We start from the raw sequence: 13,427 nt of genomic DNA, 5'->3' as shown, positions 1-13,427 counted from the left end.
GAACAAGCAAGGTTTCCTAATGGATGGGACGTGAAGCATGAACAAAAGATTGAGGTAAAGAATGATTCTATGGGGTGTTTGTTTTGTCCTTCACTGGAAGGATGGGATGACTATGAACTGAAGTGAGGAAAAGTGTAGGGGGTGCAGGCTTTGGGAAAAAAAAATCAAATTTCAGACTTTATTGGATTATCTCTGTGGCATTTGAATAGAGATGCTAAGTACTTTGAGACACAAGTTTTGTGTTTAAAAGAGAAATCAAGGCTGGGGACAATTTAGGAGTCTTTAGAGAAGAGGTAGTATTTACTTGATGGCATATGATGAGATTTGAGAGGGCACAGACAGAAACAAAGTCCAAATACTGGGTGCTGGAATATTCCAATGTAAAGACATTGTGGGGAATGGGAAGAAACCAGCAAAGAGGAGTAAGAGGTGTGACTTGTAATGTCAGAGGAGGGTGTGGCATCGTGGAAGCCAAGTAAAGACAGTGGTCCTAGGGGAATGAATGGATCATCTCTTCCAAAGGCTTCTGTGAAGGGCTGATGGAGTGGCTCAAGTGGTAGAATGCCTGCTTAGCAAGAGGCCCTGAGTTCAAATCCCATACTACCAAAAACAAAAAAAAACAAAGGCTGCTGTGAAGCAGAGTAAGAGGAACACCAAGTTCTCACCCCTAGGTATAGCAAAAGTCATTGTGACTTGTGAAGAGCAGTTTGGGGAAAGTGGTAGGCATGAAAATCCTAGCTGGAGAAGATTCCAGAGACTGGAAAGAGAAGGACAGGAGATCGCCAGTTTGGACATCATTCTTCTAGAAGTTTCATTGCAAAAAGGAGCAGATAAATGGGGCAGGAGTTAAAGGGGCAAGTGTACCTAAAGGATGTTTTGTTTCAAGTTATGAGAAATGACAGTATGTTTGCATGCTGGAATGAGCCAGTAGAGAGGGAGACATTGATGAGGCAGGAGAAAATTGCTCCAGTGATACATGGGTGCCCTCCTGACTCTCAAAAGCTGCTTGTGTACTGCTCAAGTTTTTGAAGGGAGTCTGTATTATACATCAAAATTAGAGATGTAAAAATTCTTTGACACAGCAGTTTTGTTTGCAAGATTTTTTTTCTACAGAAGCACTAGCATGTGTGCAAAGACCAGCCTAGCTATTAGAACACGGCTAATAACATAAAAGCCTGGGATAAGCTGAAGTTTGATAGCGGTTGTTAAATCCATGCTTGGAATACTTGTATATATCTCAATACTATGTACATGCATTGGAAGTAAAGTGGCTCTACTTATGCCAATCTGAAAAAAGCCTTCAAAAGTGAAAAATAGCAAGGAACAGAAGAACACCTGTTATACTGCCACTTGTGAAAGAAGCAAGAAATATGATGCTGTGTAGAGTTCAAAAAAATATATTTTGTAAGTGCACAATACATTTCTGAAAGATCTTTGGAGACTTACTTTCCATCAGATATCCCTTTCCAATGTCTCAATTATTTTTTATTTTTCATTAAAAATTAATAAAAAATAGAAAAATTAGAGAAAAGCAAAAAATAACATCTGCATTATTTTATTAATATGGAATACATTTCTCATATATAAGGTGTAAGGGAGAAATGCTACTATCTTGTACCATTGTTTTGGAAGATAATAGGAAAAAACACCCAATCCATCTCTTTAAATTGACTTTTTATTGAACCGGCAATTAGAAAAGCCTTTATTCAACATCTTGCAATTTTGGGATAGATATATATCCAACATAAATGACATTTAGTTTCAAAGCATGTTTCTGTTGAGCGTGTTATAGATATTCAATCAAAACTTGGGTTGAATCTGGTGGCTAATTAATGTCAACCCTCAGCATTTGGGAAATGAAATTCAAATACAAAACATTATTTGAGGCCCCCTTCTTTTAAAGGTGAGTTTTTATGTGTGCGTTTGAATGTGTATGTTTAATACAATTTGACACTCTTCTTTTACTTTTAGCTTATCGGACAGAATATAACAGTGATGCAAACTAACCCAGAAAGTCACTTTGATACAATGTAGCAAACTAGTTAACCATTATTATTAACAAGTGTGAAGTTCTCAATTAGAGATGAAAAGGAAAATGAGAAGGGCAATTTCCAGAAGCAGAAATGATTCCTGAAGTTGGAGTTTAGACATGCTGAATTAAGGTAGAGGGTTTGCTTAAATATTTTAGAAATTAGTAGTTCTTAAAAATAAAACAGTATAGCTGGGCATTGGTGACTCAACTTGGAATCATAGCTATTTTGGAGGCTAAAAGGGAGAGGATCACAGTTTAAGGCCAGCCCAAGCAAAAAGTTAGTGAGACCTCATCTCAACCAGTAACTGGGCACAGTGGTGCATACCTGTCATCCCAGATACATGGGAGACTGAGATCAGAAGGATTGTGGTTCTAGGCCAGCCCAGACAGAAAATATTTGCAAGACCCCATCTCAACAGTAAAAGGCTAGGTGTGGTGTCATCTCAGTGGCAGTGAGAAGCTTAAACTAAGAGGAACACAGGCCAGCCTGGGCAAAAAACAAGATCCTATCTCCAAAATAACCAGAGCAAAAAGTGCTGGAGGTGTGGTTCAAGCAGTAGAGGGCCTGCCTAGCAAGCACAAAGCTCTGCATTTAAACCCTAGTACAGCCAAAGGTAATAATGATAATAAGAAAGCAGTATAGCCAGTAAGAACTTGTGTAAAGGATGGTGAAATCCATCACATTTAGTGCGTGTCAGTCAGGAATCTCTTATTTAGTATTTTCATGAGGCCTATTCATTTAGACAACCACATTGATGATCTTGATGGTTGACAAAACCTTGAACTGCTTTCTAAGATGTCAAGGAAGGCTTCATTTCTTTCAATTTTTCTAGTGTCAAGCATAGTTATATGAATCAAATTTCTTGAAAAAAAATAATACTATATGCTACATGATATCATCATATATAACAATCCTCTCCTTTCCTGTAAGGACATTATAAGAGTTAAGAATTGTCTATTTATTTAAGCACACATGTTTTTTTTTCTTTCCATAGTTTTCACTGAATTATTTATTAGTAGCTCAGTCTTTGTGCTCTGTGCTGAGTGCTACATCTTTCCCTTTTGAGGCTGGAGTGCAAATACATATTCTATTTCATTATGAATCAGAAAGCCCCCCTGAAACTAAAGAAGTAGTCATTCTTAATGATGGAATCACTGGGGTGGCAGTATATTTTCAAAAACATTAGGATTTTGTTATTAACATTGGAGGCATTCTGCTTTCTTGTTTGCTAATAGACAAGGATATCTAAGCAGTGTATAAAATCTTCACACTACGGTGCAATTATTTGTAGGCAAGATCCACACATTGACAGGCTTCCAAGATGAAAAAGGCTGAAACTTGGTTTGCTGACAAAATGTTCATACATTTCAATTCAAACAAGAATTGATTGATGGAGCATGCTCATGCTTGTATGGAAACCTATGCAAGATGCTGTAGGCCAGGACTTTTAACACTCTATGGTGCAAGCAAATCATCTGGAGGGATTGTTAAGCTATGCGGTTGAGTTTGCAAGTCTGAGTGGGGCCAGAGAGTCTAAGAGAGGCCAGAAAGTCTGCTTTTTAAACAGGATCCCAGGTGATATTGATGCTGCTGGTCTAAAGTCCCCACCTTGAGGCATAGAACAGAGGTCTGAAGTCCTGGCTGCATGTTATAGGAAATTTTAAAGGAAATAACAAATTTCAGGTACCCTTCAAATCGACTGAATCATAATCCCTGGGGATGAGATTTAAGCATTGCGCATTTGTTAATGTTCTCTAGGTGCTAGGAGCTAAATTCTGTACACACACCCCCATCCAGTTAATATGTTGAAACCCTAATTTCCCAGTGTGATGACATTTGGGGATGGGGCACCTTTGGGAAGTGTCATAAGGATCAGGATCTCATAATGAAATTACTGCCCTTATAAGAAGAGACACCAGATCTCTCCATGTCTGTTTCTATCTCTGTCTGTCTCTTTCTTTGCCTGCCTTGGGACACAGCGAGAATGCAGCTATCGACAAACCAGGAAGAGAACCCTCCAGATCCAATCATGCTAGTCTGATGACCTTGGACCTTGGACGTTCCAGTCTCCAGAGCTGAGAGAACCCATTTGTGATAATTAACCCACTCAACGTCAGACTGCACATCAGGCAATTTAATGATATGCAGCCTAGGTAGCTAATCACTGGTGCAAAGAGTATGGAGGGTGCATAGGCAGAGCCGAGATTTAATGCAGCCACAATCTATATGGGGAGCCAAACCTGTAAAAGTCAAGGGCAGTCAAAGTGCTAAGACTGGGCCAGAAAGGTCATGGATTAAGAAATTCAGAACAAGAAAGCAGCCAGGGTTGGGGAATGAAGGAAGAGGACTGTGCCATATTTTAAAAGTTTGCTGAGGACAGAATTAAGTAAATTCAAAGTCATAACTTACATTACATAATAAAAAGGCTACACAAAAAATAAATATTAAGGGTGCTTTGTTTTGTTTTGCTGTACTGGGGATTGAACTCAGGGACTCACACTTGCTAGGCAGGCCCCAACCCTAAATATTCAGTTCAGACCACCGTACGTATGTATGCAGTCACTACCCAAGTAATATAGAGGACATTACCATTACCACAGAAAGTTCCTGTTCAACCAACTCCACCATGCCCAGAAGCAACCACTGTTCTGATTTCTAGCCCCACACATCAGCCCTGTCTGTTTTAGAACATCATAGGAATGGAGAATGTTCTTGGTGCTTGGCTCTTCCACTCAGCTATTTGGGGTATATCCACACCGTTGCATGTATTGGTATATGTAATTCTTTTTTCATTTCTGAGTGATACTCCATTGTGTAACTCAATTTGATTATCCGTTAATTGCTATTGGACATTTAAGTTATTTCCAGTTTGGGGCTAAGAAACAAATCAAGTTTAACACTATAAAGAAACTACACAACAGCTCCCCCAAATATTTCCATCTTTTTGTATCCCCATTGGCAATGTGGAAGAGTTTCAGTTGCTCTGAATACTTGCCTGTTTTATTTTTTATTTCAAGACTTCATTTTGTTTTGTTTTGGATGTGCTGGGGATCAAACCCATGGCCTCGCACATGTTCAACAAACACTCTACCACTGTGATACACCTCCAGCCCAAGTGTTGTTTTTTTGTCCTAGTGCTAATCATCTATCTAATGAGATCAAGACCCGTGAGAAGCCTTTTGGCATTGTGATTAAAAATTTGAGTTCTTGGAGAATATCCTAAAACGAGAAAGAAAGTTACAGAAGAATAACCTCTTGACTCACCATTCCTATTGCTAGAATCTGCCTGCCTGAATGTACAAGTCTGTTCAATTAGTACTGTTCAAGACAAGAGGTATGTGAGGATCTAGAGACAGAACTAGTTGAATGAATGGTAGCATGTCCATACTATAGAGTTCTAAGATGTTCTGAGAACAGATTGAAAAGGTTTGTATGTACTGGTATGGGGAGAGCTCCAGAATATGTCACTAAGTGAATAAATGAAAAAGCAAGGGATGCATGTACAAAGGGGGGAGGGTTAAAATAATGTTAAATTGCTACACACATATATACACACTTACATATACACTACATTGGACATGAATATAAAAAACTAATACAAATGTTTATGCATAGCCAGGTGCCAGTGGCTCATACCTGTAATCCTAGCTACTCAGGAGGCAGAGATCAGGAGGATCATGGTTTGAAGCCAGCCCATGCAAATAGTTCGAGAGACCCTATCTCAAAAAATCCCTTCACAAAAAAAGGGCTGGTGGAGTGGTTCAAGGTGTAGGCTCTGAGTTCAAGCCCCACTACTGCAAATAATAATAATAGTAATAATGCTATGTGCAGAAAGAGATGGTATAAAGGGAGCAGGGTCAAAATAATGCCTCTCGGTAGGTATGCTTTCATTACAATTTTGATTTTGGGTTTTATAACTGAATTGCAACTAAAAAAAAACCCTAGAATTGAAAAACAAATCTCACAAATATCAACCAAACTGGTAACAAGATCACACAGAGAAAACCACATTGAATGTGAAAATCTGTGAGGTCATTATGATCTGCAGAAAGAGACAGAAGGAAAGCAGATGTCATCACAGAAGTTATTAACAAATTCCTTTCTTTGAAATTTGGTGATTTAAGGGTGGAACATGGTCCTGCTTCCCCAGTTCAAGTTTTTTCCAGGGAAACACATAGATCTAATACATTAAGGAATGATCTTCTTTACCTAAGAATGGTAGCTAATAAGTATAAAAAGAACATTTAGAAAAATTACTGATTTGAACTGAATATGGTGGCTCATGCCTGTAATCCCAGGTACTCAGGAAGCAGAGATTGGTAGGGTCACACTTCAAAACCAGCCTGGGCAAAAAGTGAAACATCCATCTCAATGAACAACCATGGTGTGTTGGTACACATCTTTAATCCCAGCTACACGGGAGGAATAGGTAGGCCATCGAAGTCCAAAGCTAGCTCAGGGAACAATGTGAGACTTTATCTGCAAAATAACTCAAAACAAAAAGTGCTGCAGATGCGGCTCGAGTGGTAGAGTGCTGCAGAATGCCCTTAGTTCACATCAATATTGCCAAAAAGAAAGAGAGAAAAAGGAAAGGAAAAAACACTGTTTTCCAATTTCTAATGAATATCAACTCAAGCAAGGATTATTCAATGGAACTGACCATTGAGAGGATGGTTAAGGAGAACGTCACATCTGAATGGTGTTAAAGTAACCCCACACAAAATACTTTCTGATCACCAGGGGGATAATTTCACTGTACAGCAGCAACCTTAGGAGGCCATCCTATAACCAGAGAAGAAAGATACAAAATAGTACCAGACACCAGAAAGTTCTGTACAAATCTGTCTAGACAATTCCTACATTCCCAGGTGCAATCATGGTTCTGGTTTCTAGCACCATAGATTAATTAGCAGACTCTGTTTTAGAGCTTCCTACAAATGAATTGTGCAGAGAGAACCCTAGGAAGGGTGTCCATTCAGGTGTACACACCTTCTTGTACAATACCAATGAAACACACGCAGCACCCAAAGTGTACTCTCGATTAAATTTATTGTGATTCGACCACACTTTAAGATCAAATTTCAATTTACAGAAGATACAGGGGGCAGAGGAACAAGCTGAGGTGGGCAAACCCACTTTAAAGAAGAAGCAACTAGACATCCACTGTACAGGAAAATTAGTACAGGGAAAGGTTCAGATTTTAAACACCTAAGCAACATATAAACCAGACAGGATGCATGGTCCCAATTCCTGACTGGGACAAGCCAGCTTTGAGGGAACATTTGGAGGATAATTCAAATTAGGGTAATTTGAATACATCTTGGGTATTAGATACAATGAAAATTTATTGACAGGGAAAGAAAGAGTTACCACAATGAACCTCCTATTTTGTACAATTAATATATGCCAATTAAAAAAAAACAGGCAGTGTTATGATTTGAATGTGGCTTGCTCCCACTAAAGTCATTGCCAGTATGAGTGTTGAGAGGTGGAAGAAGGACCTTTAAGAGGTAATTAGGTCATGAGGCTCCATCCTCACAACCCATGGGAGTGGGCTGGTCAGATTGGTATAAAACCAAGTTCAGCTTTCTCCAGCTTCTTCTCTCACCATGTGATCCTTCCACACATGCTCATTTCCCTCTGCTTTTTCCACCATACCCAGAGCAGCACATGTTCCTCCCCAGAAGCCAAAAGGATGCTGGTACCATGCTCTTGCACCTCCACAACTATGATTCAAAATAAACTTCTTTTCTTTACAAATTACCCAGCCTCTGTTATTATGTTATAACAACAGAAAACGGATAGAGGTAGTTTGCAATATTGTGCTCTCACACATATACTGCTCCTGTGATAATGAAAGCCCACAGCTCATTTAAAACTAAACATAATGATGGGGATGAATTAATATAATAAGTAGTAATATTGTGGGAACTATGAACATGCAGGTAGTACGAATAAAGAAAGAACTGACCTAATTATATGTGAGAATACATACCAGCAGCTTTGAAAATTTCCACTGAAAGCATATTTATGGGATTTTTAGAGGATTTGAACTCAGGGCCTCACACTTACCAGGCAGGCACTCTACCACTTGAGCCATTCCACCAGCTCAAGAAGCATATTTAAAAATGCTCAAACATGTTTAAATGTTCAAAGAGTGTTATTTGAAAGGCAGATGATTTATTCTGAAAATGTGTATCAAAAAGCAACTCCAGGGATGAAAAGAACACTATGTCAAACATTCATGTGAAAATTATACATAGGAATTTTCGTAAAATGTGAGTTCACATCCCAGCTGTGTCACTTACCAGCCGTGTGACGTTGGGCCAATTATTTAACCTCTCTTTGCTTCAACTGCATTATCTATCTATGAGATGAGATTAACAGGTAGACTTGTTAATCTCAGAGTTGTTGGCGATTAAGTGATTTAATACTTGTACTGGACTTATGATCACCACTCCATAAATGCCAGTCATTAATGGTTGTTCTGTTTGGGGTGGAAAACGACTCTGGAATTTTAGTTAAGCTTGTTCTTACCTGCTATCACCTCGGGGAATAATGAGAACCACATACTGATTGTCAATGGCGTTCTTACACCTGAGCATGCTACAGTAATTGCCCCGAGGGTTTCACTACTGAAAGTTTTCCTAAATGGTTGGCTTCCCAGGACATACCCCATCCTTGTCAGCATAGTGGCCAAATAACACTTTTGAAGAGTCAGCAGTTATTTAGTTCAGAATCGTCAACATGCCAAGTGGTGCTTTTAGCTGTGAGGTTCTAACACCTGTATCCTGGTGGAAAGAAAAATCAAATGATCTGTTAGTTTGACAGCTTGGGGGCAAAGCAAAGAAGTTTTCCAGGACCGTGAGAAATGAGTGACAGCTTCAGTATATATTATACTTCTCAATGCGGATTAATATGAAACCAGTTGGGTACCATGGGTTGTTCAGATCAGTCAAGCACAATGTGGAAATGTGCCATCCATTGTATAATACATCAATTTTAAAACAAAACACCATATTTAAAGAATTGTACCATTAACAAGTTCCAAGTATCGAATAATGTTCCAATAAAGAAATGCAATTGATTCCTTAGTATTTAAAGCTAGAAGGATCTTAGTCAGCATTTAATCCTGTGTCCCTTGAAGCAGGACAATGGTCCCACTTGCCATTCCTACAGTATTTCTGAATTTCTCAAAGGCTTAAATGTGATGCTGTACACAGTGAATTTTCAAGACTGGGACATGGTACTGAGGGCTAACTTGACCAGATCCTCTTGCCCCGTCCCCTCTGGGCAAACACTGATATTTTACAACCACAACTTCATAGAACAGGAAACTGATGTCCAATGTGGTCAAATGATTCAGGGTGTGAACTGAATGATTGCAGAGCACGCCTAGAATCTAGGTCTGAGCAGCTTTCCAGAGAGAATTCCATTGCTGAAGACTGTGCTTTGGGCCCAAGAGCCTGGAGAAGAGCAAGGAAACAACAAACAGATGGAAACAGAACCTACAAGGAAAGGTACAGGAACCTGAGAATGTGTCTTCTTGCTTGGTATGGCTTGAATGTGTTCGCTCCAAAACTCAGGTGTTGATAATGAGATCGTATTGGGAGGCGACAGTACTGGGAGGTGGTTAAATCATGAAGGCTCTTCTCTAGTGGTTGGGATTAGGTGCCCACATAAAAGGGTATGACCAAGAAAGCCTGTATGTTTTGCTTCCTGTTTTTGAGGTGTGAGAATACAGTTTTCCTCTTCTCCAGAAGACATGACATTCAGAGGATACTCTTGGAAGCAGAGACCAGATGTTAGCCAGATGAACCTGCTGGCACCTTCATCCTGATATCCCAGCTTTCAGAACTGTGAGCAATATATGTCAGTCCTTCATAAATTTCCCAATCTCTGGTATTGTGTGTATCAGCACAAAGCAGACTGAGACTTTTCATTCAATATAAAATTAACTAAAGGCCTACAATTTAAGGAAAAGACCCTGTGTTGGGTGTTACACAGAACACCAGAAAGCTATACATATGATTTGGTCTTCTCAAGGATCCCAGATTCACACTGAGATGCACACTGAGAAATGTTAGCATCAATCCCATTTTCCTAACACTTGCTGTGTCCTAAGCACTTTCACGTGCATTTTCCAAAACTCTTACATTGGGCAAGTATGATTTGTCCCTTTTTATAGATACGAAAATGAACCATGGATTGAGACTGATGTGACTCAAGGACACAGATGCAGAAAGTGGATGTCATCTTCCTATCACCCCATATTCATCATGTGGATGGTTTATGACAAACATTTAGCTTTTTTATGGCATTTGTAAAAGCTTTGGGGAATATTTACACTGTATACAGTAAACTAACTATCCAAGGTTATTTCCATTATCAAGATTGATTTTTTAAAAAGGTTTATAACAAAGAACATTTGTATCAGGGAAGAAGGACAGGGCAGAACAATGGGAGAAACCAAGAATGAATATGACATCATATACATTTTACCAGAGTTTTAAGTGCAAAACCAAATGTTCGTTGTACAAAATTATGATTGTAGATAAAAAATAAAGAATATCTAGACTCTCACCAACCAAAAAAAAAGTAATGTTCAGCAAGTCCTTCCTTGCCAAACTTTGAAAGTCACGCACACTACAAAACTTGACAATTTATATTAGACTTTTAAAAATTCTGTAGTTCCAAATATCTACATGGTACCAACGTTTTTTCAATCTACAGCGTATTCTAGCAGACAATGAAAAGATGCTAAGGGTCTTCGTGTTTGAGGTTTCTGGAAATGAAGTATGGAGGAAGGGGTCTGAGGGAGTGTCTTTATGGATTTATTAGCATTCTACTGACAGGAGTATTTAATCCTGCCTACAGCAAGGGCTCCAGTGCTGTGACTGGAGTCTTTGATCTTGCATCCCACTCCAGCATAAGCATAATCAAAGTGCAAATCTTCATAGAAAATTACAGAGACTCTAAAAGGGGTATGGAGGCTTCCTTCCTCTAATTTCCTTTCCTGCCATGTTCCTGGTCTTAAGTAAAAAAACATTTGGGCTTTTGATGAAATCTGCAAACACTTTTAGGGTATTTACAATGTATACAGTCAATTACTTAACTGTCCAAGGTGATTTCCATTACTGAGATCGACAGGACTTTTCTTGCCCGGGTAGAGTCAGAGTTTTCCACATGGGTATAGAAGGGCTGCCCTTATTTTAGCTCACACAGTGACATTAGAATAAGGAGGTAGCTGCAGCTCAGGGGAAGGGGCAGGAGGACAAGGGTTGACTTATGCACATCCAGGTTTTGCTAATAATTCTTTGAAAAAATTACAGGATGAGTTGTTAATCCTTTAAGCTGGTATTCTTCAAAAGAGTATCAAATTCCAATGAGCTGAATAATGTTCTATTGAAGAAATGCAATTGATTCTTTAATATTTCAAGCTAAAAGGGAATCTTAGCATTGAATCCAGCCTTCCTCACACTAAGGCAATAGGTGACCTCCTATAAATATCTTTAAGCCATTAATTGTAACAATTCAGATCAAGATGTGAGGGAAAATGGTAACTCTTTTAGGATGAATTTCCTTCATATGTATCTGTCAGTCACTGGAGAGAATGGGAGACAATTTCTGACATAGACATTGAAAGCAATACTTGGGTTTTGTCAGAGGTGATTTTTCTTTGCCTCCTACTCAATGTTTTGGTGTGAAGTCTAAACATCTCTGATTTCCTGGGCCCAGAGAGATAGGAACCAGGCAAGTTTGCACTTGGACTTACCAGTAAGACTTTGTATATCCTTTTTCCTTATTGTTCTCTCATTGTTCTTTATTGTTGTCTCCAAGACTTATATAAATTGTCATTATTGGGAAAAAGGAAAATATACCAAAAGCACCATTAAGTCTAATCAAGTACTGGTAAGTCCACTTGCAGCAGGTGGACACTGGTGCAGCTGATGGCCCATGGCCACCATTTTTCCTGACTGCTCAGTGCCCACAGCTGACTGGCTGGTACCTTTAACATGACAATTAGTAAATATTTTGAATACATCCCAACTGGATTCATTAGTTGTACACATAAGCATGCATCAATGAAGAGCCTGTGGAGATCTATCTGTAAAAATATAGGATAAACATATAGCCAGTGGTTTGGCTACACTTTACCAGTATAATGGTGGATCATTCCAGAAGTTAGTTAACTTCTCTAGTTCTTAGCATCATTTCCCAGAAACTGGGGATAACAATAATCCTCTCTTGATTCCCTCATGAGATTTATAATGATGTTAAAACCAAGTATTAGATATGATAACATGTTTTAAATTTTTTTAATAGTTTCAAAGAAATGCATAGCAATTATACATCAGTTAGGAAATGTGAAAAAGTGAGGTAAAAACAAAATTAAATCAGTAACTACTACATTTTTTATTTATTTTCTTTGCTTATTTCTGCTCATTTTTATGAAAGCTTTGACAATTTAACAGTGATTGCTGAGTGCCCCAAAAATGAAATAAAACAAGACTACTGCCCTTCTAGATTGGTGAGGCTATAAATGGCTAAATAAATATTATTAGTGTAGTGTGTAGAAATTCAAATAAAGGAATAGTGGAAAGTTGTACCATAAAATACAGTTACAGGTCTAGTTCATAGAGATGAAAAATATTTTAGCGCAAAGGGATATGAGGTAGGTTTATACCTAGAGCATTTCCTTAGGCTACTGACTCTGCTTCATGCTAGAGAAGATGACAATAAATTGCTGCCATAAAATTTCAACTACCTATAAACAAACTATACTGTAACCATAAACAGCATGTGGATTTGCCTGATTTCCTAAGTCATGATGCTTAGTCAACATCTGCCTTTCCTTTTTGGCTTGCCATAGTACAGAGTGTCTATAGTGAACTGTAGTTCTTGGAGATATGCAATCTGTGCATATATGCTGATTTTAAATATTCAGGCTCCTTTGAACTGATATATTTTCCTTGGACATAAAAGTCCATAGTGTTGGAAGTATTCATCTTGTAAATGGCTTAACACACACACACACACGCAAAATGCTTGCTTTTATGTTTTAAAGGTTTTAGTTCTTTATTATTTTTAAGAAATAATTACTAGAAAGACATGTCATACTCAATGTCTTCACCTTTTATGGTGCCATCCTCTTCAATCCTGGTTGTGTGCACATTTATCTCCCCAGCCATGCTGAGCACTGAGTGCATGGACCTTGTCTCGTTCCTCTGTCCTTCTAGTAAAGGACACGCTGAAATGTCTACTGAGACATTTAGAAACTCTAGGACGCTGTCCCTAAGCTCACCAGACAATACCTAGAAATGTGCTAAATAAAATCAGGCCCTGTCCTGAAAGTTTCTTATCAGATTTTCTAGGGCCAAGACTAACATCCTG

Source organism: Castor canadensis, chromosome 2 (genome assembly GCF_047511655.1).
Source record: "Castor canadensis chromosome 2, mCasCan1.hap1v2, whole genome shotgun sequence".
NCBI classification, from domain to species: Eukaryota; Metazoa; Chordata; class Mammalia; order Rodentia; family Castoridae; genus Castor; species Castor canadensis.
This window is presented reverse-complemented; position numbering follows the sequence as displayed.